Source organism: Miscanthus floridulus, chromosome 3, assembly GCF_019320115.1.
Source record: "Miscanthus floridulus cultivar M001 chromosome 3, ASM1932011v1, whole genome shotgun sequence".
Taxonomy (NCBI): domain Eukaryota; kingdom Viridiplantae; phylum Streptophyta; class Magnoliopsida; order Poales; family Poaceae; genus Miscanthus; species Miscanthus floridulus.
The window spans coordinates 56,274,983-56,287,445 of NC_089582.1; the positions used below are offsets into that span (position 1 = coordinate 56,274,983).

General features: G+C 43.2%; 1 pseudogene; it reads left to right on the top strand.

The window, feature by feature from the left end:
• Positions 1-5,481: 5,481 nt before the first annotated feature.
• Positions 5,482-8,788, top strand: LOC136545785 (putative transcriptional regulator tpeD; annotated as a pseudogene).
• The last annotated feature ends 3,675 nt before the right edge of the window (positions 8,789-12,463 follow it).

The window sequence follows — 12,463 nt, forward strand, 5'->3', positions numbered from 1 at the left end:
AGAACGTATGAAACTTCATCTTGCAACTTCTTCAACTAGGCTACCCATTAAGAAAAATTAAACTAGGGGACACAAAAGGGTAGCTTGCACCTTCTTCTAGATGAGGTAACTAGTATCAAGATGTTCTGACATCCCAATGATACTCTCATATAGGGGCAAGAACAAGAAATCTAGAATTCCTCGCGAGCAGAAAAACAACAGCGTAGTAAAACAGTTATAACGCCTATTCTGTTAATCCAATGAAGTTGTAGATTATATTGTTGGAAAGCTTATCAAATTCTCCATAACTTCCTTATAGAACACTTTTCCAAATTCCACAGTTCACGTAGTCAAAAATAGTGCACAACAGAGACTACTCTAGGTTTTAGACAGCACAGGTGCATCGTCTTGTGATTTTCATCACTCCATAACCAAAATAGCTACCAGGTGATTCTTGTGGTCAGAGAAAGATATCGAAGTCTACTATTGTCCAAAATTTTCTTATGATTTCTGATCATCCAGAATCAGAGACATAAGCCGAAGAGGCAGACTACTCTGAAAGGCATGATAGGGAGAACAGAAGAAAACCATAACCCAACTATTTATTGCACTGATCCTTATACCTTAGGCCTATAAACTAAATGAAATTATGGAAACACCCAACAAGATCATTGCAGTCATTACAAAGATGCAAAACAATCATAAGCATAATGACAATTCAACAAAGCAATAAAGGTGTACAACTCAATCATTGACTCAACTTGTGATACTATCATCCTCATTGTACTAGGGGTAACAATCTTAAGACTCATCTTTAGATTATGCAAGAAGGTAACGAGGAACAGTTCTAAAAGCATGTCAAATCAAGGAGTGAAGATGACAACAAAGACTTTAAAATAAGCACCAAGATAGAGATGAATAGCAAGGGTAGAGATATAGTAGAAAAGAAAATATTAAGGTTCATAGAGGAAGGGTTTTTTAGCAACTTCTAAATCTTAGAACGATCAGTTTCTACTAGGCTTGCATCCTATAGTCAGCATTACTCTGATACCACTTTGTGGCATCCGGTTTGAAGAACAAAACTAGATACATACCAAATATGAGCCCAGGAAGTCAAATCTCACATATAGCCACAAATAAGGGTAACATCAATAGACAATGCTCAATATATAATGTACTTAGTATAAAGGATATAACCTTAGACAGCAAACAGCGGGAAGACAACTCTGATTTCTAGGTGAAGACTCCAATTCCACAGGGACAACTGACTGGTTCATCATAAGCCTAATTCCTCCAAACTCTAGCAATCTGGTACCCATCCGGGATTTTTATCCAAATAATTGAAAAATAAAGCAAGCGTAAGTACATATCATACTCAACAAATATATCATGGGGTTCATAAGGCTTGAAAGGTTGACACTAGTTTAACTGTGATTAGCTTTTAATGAGTCATGATTTTAGCAATTGAGTAACAATAAGTTTATCACAAGCCCATAAATACATGATCAGGTAAATATGAATAATAAATAGCATAAACAGTAATCATTAGCGAGCATCTTCATCATCAGTATCATCTGTGTTCATTATCTATTCTATAAGGGTTCCAAGGCCACTCGTGACCGTGAGCATGGCTGATATACCAGTTTTACACTCTACAGAGGTTGTACACTTTTACTGTGAGTCATGATTTACCCTTTCGCCCTAGGTCACAAGCCTCTTAACCCACTACCAAGGAAGGTCAGAGGGTTCAATATGAAGCCTTTTAAAAGTTTATCTAACAAGTTAGGGCCATTAGATTCACTCGACAAACAGATGTAGGAACCCCCTTTCCGATGGCACAATGACACACAGGCTATACACAAGGGGACAGAGGCTGTCCTATACCCGATTCGGCAAGCCATTCTTATGCCAATAAAGATAACCTCTAACAAGCTAGAAAAGGTCCTCATACTGAGCTAAAGCCAGAGCCATGTAGCCCTCATAGTTGTACTATAAGTTTTAGATGATCACTTATAAATAAGTCCTTAGGGAGAGGAATCTAGAGCACCAAAAAATAGCCCAATGCTCTAGCCCCCTTGTTCCATGTTGCTAAAAAGCATCTTTTAGTGTTTATTGCATATACCATTAATCAAGTTATAAGATCATGGTTCCAGTTGAGCACTAGCATCATACTTCCCAATGCAATACCCCATGGGTATCAAGGCACAAAATGCAAAGTACTAGAAAATCTTTAGTGGTAATCAAGATAGACACATGCAGCATGAATTAAATGATTAAAGGTGTATATGACAACAAAGATGATCACATGCTATACTTGCCTTAAACTTTCATCCTTCTTCTAGTCCAAGCCTTCAATGGAACTCCTTGATCAACACGTAAAGCTCACCGACTAGACATGATCATAAAGCACCGCACAAGCATCCATGCAATCATACACGAAGCAAACAATAGAACTAAATTAGAGCAGTACACCAAACATAAAATCAAGATGGATGGAAAGTTTGTAAAATGAATCTACATCTCGCTACGAACACACAGACGCGACGAGCACTCTAATCGGAGCTATGGTGAAAAAAATACATCTACCGATAAATTTGCTTCGAAAAGAAACAATAGGCTTTATCTATTTTAGCTATATAAAACATGTAGAAGATAATTCAGAGAAATGCCTTAATTGAGTTAAATCAAATTATACTTGATTTAGAAAAACAAGGTCAAACTAATAACCTAATTGACCAAGGTGAAAAGCCTAAGTTACTTTTAATTAGAAAAATCCAATTGCATAATCATTATTCAAGTGAGGCGTTAAACCATAAAATTCTAGAGCTCTTGACATGGAAAACATTGACACTAATGCGTAGATTTTGTCGTTACGAATCTAACACAACTTAAATGGGTCAAATCAGAGTTAAAATGGAGAAGATATGGCCTAATGAAGATAGTGGCAGTTTTGTAAATATTTTGAAATCAATTTTGTATTAAAAATAATTAAAAACTAAATTAAAACATTCCTGTGGACCGGGGCTCATTTTTGAGAAAACCCAGGGGTCAAAACATAAAAACTAGGGGCATTGATTGAATTAATTTGAACTACGCTGGACGGTGGGTTAATTACGTGAAACTGTAGGGACTCTTTAGCAAAAGTACAGGTCGAACCGGTATGGCATGATATCAGCCATTGGATCTAAGATCAACGATGCAGATCAGACGGGAGGGGAATAGAGATGCCAATGGGGTCAACGACGAGCTCCGACGGCGGCGCCATGGCCGGAGACGACGGCGCATGTGGAAAACGACCTACGGGTCATGGATAGCCGAACCAATTGCACCGGGAGGTAGAGGAGAACAAGGTGAACTCACCCCGACCGATTATCATGGCGTGGAGCGAACGGAGGTGGCGGCGTAGTGGGGTGGACGATGTCGACAACGACGCTGCGAGCTCAAGGCGGCGGCTACGCTAGGGTTATGCGAGGGGCGGCGGTTGCTCGGGTGGATGCAGCGGACACAACCTACTATTTATGAGGTGAAGGCGTGGCGTGCATGCCTAGAATCCGTGGAAGATACGACAATAGTGGTGGATTTCCATCACGGGAGGAGTCCAGCTCAGGGATGACTGGAGGAGGGAGACAACGCTGACATATGGGCCCGAGGTGACAGTGGCATGGAGCGTGGCCCGGGCAGTCAGAGCGAGAAAGGGGAAAGGGGCATGTCGAAGTGGCTGCTGGGCCAGTGGGAACAGGCCAGCGCCAAGGTGGGGAAGAGGGGAAAGGAGGGACGGGCCACTGGCTGGGCCAACAGGCCGAACGGACCGGCTACACTGGGAGCAGAGGCAGGCCGAGGGAGAGGGAGCTGGCCCATGCGGGGAAGAGCTGAGGGGAAGGAAACCAGGCCGGCTGGGCCGAAAGGAGGGAGATGAGAGGGAAAGGGTTTTTCTTTTTCCTTTTCTATTTTGTTTTCAAAACCAAATTCAATTATGAACCAAATGCCAATTCAGATGTAGTTTCAAATATACTTTTAAATTCAAATAAAAAATAGAAATTTTGGTAGGCTTTCAAAAATAAATTGGGGCTCTTGCGTTTGTACTCTTATTTTGTTCCGAAATTGTAATTTTTCCCCTATTTTTTTGACTTTGTGAATTTACCCCTACTGTGCCATTTATGAAGCACCAGTTTGCCCCTGCTCCGTCATCCACCCCTAACGGTGTTAAACTTTGTACAAAAGGACATGAATGCCCATGTGATTTTACCCATGTTTGTTATGTCTAATTGTGATTTTACCCTGATTTGGAATTAGACTTTTTTATTGTATGCTGACAATTGATTAAATTTGGTCAAACATATTTGGCACAACTTGCAATTATTTGAACTCAGATTTAATATTGATAATTATTCAAAATTTTGGGACCAAAAGGTTCATAATGATGACAGATGTAACGCCATAAGAAATATTTCGATATAATCTTTTGTGTTAGACCAAAAATCTTCAATGTATAAGAATGCATGTAGAACATCAGATAACAAATTGTATAAGTAGATGCATGCACTGATAACCTTAGTGCCTTACCACATAGGAATGTCATACAGGACATGTTTTTTCAGCAAAAGTAACCGCCATACAAGTTGGTTCATGTAACACTACAAGCACTAAAACTACAACATGTGTTTACTAACCAAATTGGAAAAGAGAATGACATGAATAAAAAGACAATTGTGAATCATCATGATCGACCATAGCAGGCGACGGCTCTGGGTTGTAGGCAGCACCAGCACGACCGCCGAGTCGACGGCGCCGTCCGAACGCGACGCCTCCACCTTCCTCTGCTTCTGCGGTATTGGAAATGAGTGTGGTTGAAAAGTGTACGCCCTAGGAAAATATTGAACACCATGAAACTTACCCATCGAGATAGGAAATGGTCATACATGGTCAAAAGGCCAAGTCTAAACACGGGTTCTGTTGCATAAACTGGTGCAGAGAGCCCAAGATGTTTCATAGCATAAGGCAAAGCTCCTAGATGCATCATGTCAGGATGTGACAAAAGAACAACATCTACAGTTGGTTCAACCCTGAAAATATAGAGTATCTATTAGTGTAAGTGAAAACTAACAATCAATTTGCTTCGACGATAAATAGCATATTGACACCAATGACATGTACGCATCTGCAGTGATGGAAAGTATCTCCTTTACTCAACTGCTGAGTGTAGATTTTGGAAAGAAAAATGGAGCGCGTCCTTGCATCTATAAGATGTGTAAATACAACAAATGGCTGGAAAATGAATGGTGAAACGATTATTCAGTGGGGAGGCAATGCACTGCGATTGGCATGGTGTTACACAAGGAGGCCAAAGTTTGGACAGAAGGAGCTACATGGTTTTATAGCGTCCTCTTACAAGAAACAACAGATATGAGCAAGAGTGTCAATTACACTAGACTGTTCCTTAGGCATAGAAGATGTGGCATAATAGCAGGCTATGTTACACGGATACGTCTAGGAAGGCGCGTATCGTGTATCCGATACGTATCGGATACGGATACGTGTCCGATACGCCAAGGATACGTATCGGCAGAGTATCCGAATTTTAATTATTTTCGCGAATATCGGATACGTGGGCTGATACGTATCGGCCTTATGGGATACGGCCCGGCCCAAATAACAGCCGCATATCCTCTCCCCGATGCCCTAGCCAGACCGCACTCCCGCACGACCGCGACCCCGCGCGGTGACGGCGCATCCCCTGCTCGCCGCCCGCCGGCCACCGGCGATGAGCCTCCGCCTCCGCTCGCCGGCGACAAGCCTCCGTCCCTGCTCGCCGGTCGCCACTCGCCAGCGACGAGTTTCCGCCCCTGCGACGTGGATCCCCAGCGACGAGCCTCTGCCTCCGCTCGCCGGCGACGAGCCTCTGTCCCTGCTCGCCGGTTGCCAGAGACGAGTTTCTGCCCCTGCGACGTGGATCCCCGGCGACGAGCCTCCGTGAGTTCATCCCCTTCCTCGTTCTCGATCTCCTCTTTTTCTTCCTCTCCCCATTCTCGATCTATTCTATGTCAGTATGTCGTGTACAATAAAACTTAATATTGGAGTCCCTTTTGTAAGTAAATCAACTGGATTTCATTGGAAGTGAAACCCTTAGGAGGCTATACTTGCTCCTTGGTCATTGGCACCTTTCTGTCCTTTTAGATTTCCTTGGATTCCGTATAGGAGGCCGCAGACATCCCCTAGTTAGGCTTGAAGATTCAATCTTGCAGTTTTCTTTTGAATTCTTGGTGTCCTTGTAGTTGGGGGACATGGATGAGAGGATCCCACCGCCCCCTTTCTTCCAGTACTCACCATCCGGTGTCCATTCCTCCCCTCATCACCACAATTCCATGAGGTATTCTTCCTGGGACAGGGAGAGGTATAGTTAGGACTAAGATGTATCTACATAACATGACCGAACCACCACTTCCTCAGTTCATGCTACATTTCTATTTCTGCAGTCTAGTTAGTGAGTTCTTGTTGCTTGATTGCTTGTACGCAGTAGATGGCGTCTCCAAATATGAGCGGTGCTAGTGCAAGTGCTAGTGGTAGTGTTGGATCTGCAGCCACAAACACAACTGACATCAAGGCTCCACTTTGGGATCATGTAACCATTCTGGAGAAGCCTAGAACTGGTGGGGGAAATGCTATGTGGCGCTGCAAGTACTGTCCAATGCAAAAACTGAGTAGTTACACTAGAGTTGAAGCTCATTTGCTGCAGAAGGGAGGAAAGGGAATAGGTAAATGTCCTAATGTTACATATGAAATGCTTAGTGGAATGAGGAAGGAAATTGAAAGGTGCAAGAATCTGGTGGAAAGATCCAAGTCAAGAACTATTTCTTTGCCTATTGCTCCTTCCTCAAGCAATACTGCTGACTGCAGCAAGAGGAACAAGAGGGGGCCTGTTTCTGCATTGGAAAAAGCTTGGGCATTAGAAGACCGTAAGCACTTGGATGCTTTAATTAGTAGAGCAATTTATTCTGGAGGGGTATCATTTAATTTTCTGAGAAATCCATATCTTTGAGAAGCCTTTACCTTTGCTTGTAGCCGCAACATGCAAGGTTATGTGATTCCTGGTTACAACAGAGTTAGGGAGGGGCTTCTGAAGCAAGAAAGGAGGCACATAGAGACTTTGTTGGAGAGCACAAAGAGCACATGGGCAGAGAAGGGAGTCACAATCTGCTCTGATGGTTGGTCAGATCCTCAGAGGCGACCAATCATCAATTTTGTTGCTGTTTCTGACAAGGCACCTATGTTCTTGAGGGCTGATAATTGTGAAGGTCAGTACAAATCAAAAGAATACATTGCTGAGAAGTTGAAGGGTATAATTGAAGAAGTAGGTCGACATAATGTAGTACAAATTATTACAGACAATGCTGCAAATTGCAAAGGTGCTGGTCTCATAATAGAATCTGAGTATGATAACATATTTTGGACACCATGTGTTGTGCATACCCTCAATCTTGCGCTGAAAAGTATATGTGAACCTAAAATAGGAAACAACCCCTCTGATGAAGAACTATTTGCTTGGGGGAACTTGAATTTATGTATGATGTTAAAACTGAGGCTGCTATGATAAAGAATTTCATAATGAATCATGGCATGCGGCTTTCAATGTTCAATGAGTTCAGCCCTTTGAAGTTACTTTCTATTGCTGAAACAAGATTTGCCTCTGTTGTTTGTATGTTGAAGCGGTTTGTTGAGGTAAAAACAGCCCTCCAACAAATGGTGATTAGTGACAAATGGAGTGTGTACAGAGAAGTCAGAGATGATTCTCCAACTCCAACAGCCCAAATTGTCAAGGACTTGATACTTAGTGATGTATGGTGGGACAAGGTGGACTACATTCTTAAGATTACTACTCCTATTTATGAAATGATTCGTATGACAGACACCGACATACCATGTCTTCACTTAGTTTATGAGATGTGGGATTCAATGATAGAGAAAGTGAAGAAAGTCATATATCGATATGAGGGCAAGCAAGAAGATGAGGAGTCAAGTCTGTACTCGGTCATTTATGACATATTGATTGCTAGGTGGACAAAAGAAAATAATCCACTTCATTGTATAGCTCATTCACTTAATCCAAGGTACAAATTGCCATTCTGATTTTTTCATTGACTTGAATGGTCAGTACAGATTTTTTTCATTCACTAAAATCATCATTGCCAATTGCAGATATTATAGCAAAAAGTGGATTGAAGAAGGTCCTGGCCGTGAACCACCCCACAAGGATAAAGAGGTATAAAAAATGAGGATGGTTTGCTTCAAGAAGTTCTTTCCCATGCCAGAAGAATTGTCTAAAGTAAAAGAAGAGTACTCAAGGTTCTCTAGTTGTTTAGAAGAATTTAATGATCCTGACTCAATCCATGATAGATGGGCTGTTTCCCCTATGACTTGGTGGACAAATCATGGACAATCTGCTCCCTTATTGATGAGTTTGGCCATGAAATTGCTTAGCCAGCCAGCCTCATCTTCTTGCTGTGAAAGAAACTGGAGCACATATAGCTTTGTCCATAGTGTCAAGAGAAATGCCTTAACTCCATAGCGTGCTGAAGATTTGGTCTTTGTGCACTCAAATCTGAGGCATCTATCAAGAAGAACTGATGCATACAAGACAGGAGAGACAAGGATGTGGGATGTAGGAGGGGATTCTTTTGATTCACTTGGTGGTGTTGGCATTCTTGAAGTGGCTGATCTGTCCCTTGATGAACCTGAACTGCAAGCTGTGTCTTTTGGTCTGGATGAGCTGCCGGTTGATATTGTGGATGACAATGAAATAATTGAGGAATAGGAACTTGCTGGCTGCTGCTGCATGCCTGCATGAATGCCTTGCCTTCTATTAATTTTCTAAATTTGAGACTACTATATTTGAGAGTTGATGAGACTGCAGACCTTCTGTGCTGTAATAATAGTACTCTTAGAGTCTTAAGTGATTAATTGCAATGTTTTATTGTTATCACTTATCAATTTTAGAACATGCTGGCTGCTGCTGCATGAACTTGCTGGCTGCTGCATCAATTTCACTATTTCAGAGTTCAGAGTTCAGACAATAGGAACTTGCTGGCTGCACTGCTGCATGAACTGCAATGCAAGGTGATGTACTGAACTACTACTGATTAGTGATTACTGAATACTCAAGTAGTCAAGTTTTAATAATAAATTGATTGATAGTTGGTTACTTGGTTTTTTTTTGCAAATTCTGGACTTGGAGTCTTGGAGAACTCGAGAATGGACAATTAAAGAATGGAGATGCTTCCGGAGTTCCGGTTTTTGCTTTGGCTGGTAATTGCTATTGCAAGGTAATTTACTGCTTTCCCTCTTTCGCAATTTTAATATACGCTATTATCTATATTTATTAAAAACAGTAAAACGTATCCGCGTATCGGGTTTCTTAGAAAATTGCCGTATCCGCGTATCCGTATCCTTCCGATACCGATACGCGTATCCGTATCCGTGCAACTTAGATAGCAGGCCATTCAGCAACAAACATGCATCTAAGCACATAAATGTTTGGATGGACATGGATTTGTGAACATTCACCCTCCAACACGCACACATGAATGCGCATTGCGCAAGCACATCAGTCAAATAATTGAAACAAGATGGAGATAGCAATTAAGCCTCTTTCAAATCTATGGTAACAACTTAGTACAGGAGAACTAGGATCTAATCAGTTTGGTTAAAGAAGACAAGTAATCTGTGTCAGACTCATGTGTGTAGACTTTAAGCAATTAAGCCTCTTTCAAATCTACGGTAACAACTTAGTACAGGAGAACTAGGATCTAATCAGTTACCTTGCCATGATACCATGGACAAGAATAAGGAGATGGTCTGGTCCTTGCTTGCTTTTGGGTGTATCCATCATTGAACACACAACAGTACTTCCCCTTGATACTGGATGAAGATATAGGTTTCCGGCAGATTGCAATCCTGCAAAAATCATGTAGTGCTGCAGGGACGAGTTCCAGTATATTTTACTGAAAGCGTGTGAAGAATATAAAAACAAGGCAACTTTGAACTGTATGCATGTTTGTCTCGAATTTGGATAAAAAATGAAGCCGCATCGTTGTTTTAACCAAAATCCATAGGATCCTGATGTCTGATCCTATTCGGATTTATTAATTGGATTTATAACTTCCTAGATCAATCGAGGATGCATTTTGCTTAGATTCCAAATGGTTTGAGAACCATCAGATTTCTCATGTACTACCTGCGCCCTCTGTGATGTCAATTTAATCCAGGAGCTTTGCTGATACTTCCTGATCTCATTGCTTAACTGAAACTTTCTGATAAAATATTTTTTTCGTCAATCGAGCTACCCAACCAGTCTGCATTGACTTAGCACGAGTATATGGAATTACAGTACTTCGCATCTACGAAATTGTCTGGCACTAAGCTTTCCTGGAGAAACCAGCTTCACAGTGCCTCCAATCTGTCACGGAATGATGGAAGGCAAATTTCCTAGGAAGGAGGAAGCGATCAAGAATAAAATAAACCTGACGGGCTGCCGCTTCCGCTCGGAGAAGAACAGGCGGGGCCGAGGCCGGTGCGCGAGAGCGCCGAGACGCGTAGGAAGCGGCTGTTATAGAGCGGCTGAGCCTGAGCGAGAGGCCACGGGGAAGAGAGCAAGCCGTGGACGCCATCCCCTCTTGTGGTGGCGTCGTCGAAGGCGGCGGACGGCACGGGACAAGAACCGCGCCGGAATCAGTGCCGGCGTGGGGCTGATTATTGATGGATCTAGGAACGTGGCGGCCGAGGCAGATGATGCGCGCCGCGCGGCATGGGGCGGACGGCCGACGGAGTGAACGGAGACCCGCTGCCAGGCGGTACCGGGAGCCGCGTCCAGGCACCGGAGCCGCCCGCCCCTGCAGCCACGAAGCCGGGCGCCCAGAGGAAGAAGACGACCCGCGGCCGGGCGTCGCCGGTACCTGCAGGCGGACGCCGCCGGTGAGCAGCGGCAGGGCGCCGCCGCCGTAGCCCGGCGCACGCACGCCGACCCGCGGGCGGGCACCGCGGCCTCCCCGCGCCTAGAGGAAGGCTGCGCCTGCACCTTGGAGCCGCGACCGGGAGGCAGCCCCACGCCCTGGAAGCAGCCCCTCCCTGCGCCCGAACCTGGAGTCGTGGCCTCCCCTCCCTTTGGTGCTTCTGCAGCGCCGCCGCTGGAAAAGCCGCGCCCAAGCCTGATGTGAGCGACGACGCCCTATGCGTTTGAGACGAGGAGATAAGGATAAGGGGCACTATGGTTATTTGGCCTTTGTTTTTCAGATTTAGAATTTTTTTTAATTCGTTTAATCCATGTCCATCTGACGGACGTCAGAAACAAGGGCAAATGGACCGTTCAGTTCAAAATAACAGGGGTAAAAACACAAAGTTGAAAAAGAAAGGGTAAAATCACAATTAGTTTACTGGACAGGGGTAAGAACACTATTTTACCAAATAAATTTTACAACCCTTTTAAACTCTTTTATTTTCCAATTCTCTTTTTCTTTCTTTTCTTTTACTTCAAAGCTATTTTTAATTTCTTTCCAAAAGCAATGCAAACCATTTTGAATCTTGATTCAAACCACTCAAGCTATAAATCAAATGCACTGGCATGTATGCACAACCAAGTTGCTACTCCTTATGATGAATTTTAATATAATGAAAAATATTCTTTTTCCTATATTTCATGTGCACAAAAATTCATAAATAAATCATTTTAATTCTATTTTCAAAAGTACAAATTTTAGGGTGTTATAGTGGATGCGTGCCGCGGAGGCATTTGACGACCTCAGATGCCCTCATGGTGACCCCACGACGGCGCCCCTCAGCAGTAGCAGGTGGCTATGGTAGGCTTCTGTCCCCCAGCCACCAGGGTCCTTGCAACATGTGCTCCACCAGATCTACTTTTAAAACATCCAGTTAAAACACTTGCAACATACAACTAAAAAATAGATGAAACACTTGAAACATACACTTGAAACATGCATGTATAGCCATAGCAACACATGCAACATCTAGTTCTACTTTTATAAGATCCAGATAAAACACTTGCTGCATACGAATGAAACAACTGAAACGCTCGAAACAAGCGCTTGAAACATGCATGTTATACAACATCCAGATATAATTCTACAACATCCAAATGAAACACTTGAAACATACGTCTGAAAACAACTAAAACACTTGAAACATAAGCTTGCAACACGTGTATATTGTCATTGCAATATATGCATATCCCAGGATCTACTTTTGCAATATCTAGATGAAACACTTGAAACATCAATCTGAAACGCTTGAAACACTTGAAGCACTGGTTGCCGGCCTACCTAGTGGAGAACTGCGGTAGCCAGCAAGCTCGCGGTCCCTCCTCCCTAGCCTCCGCCGCCCCCAAAGACCCTCCTCCTCCGCCTCCTCCTCCTTGCTATCGTACGAGGCCGAGTACCGCGCGACCACCACGAGCCTCACACCGGTGGTGCCTGCGCCC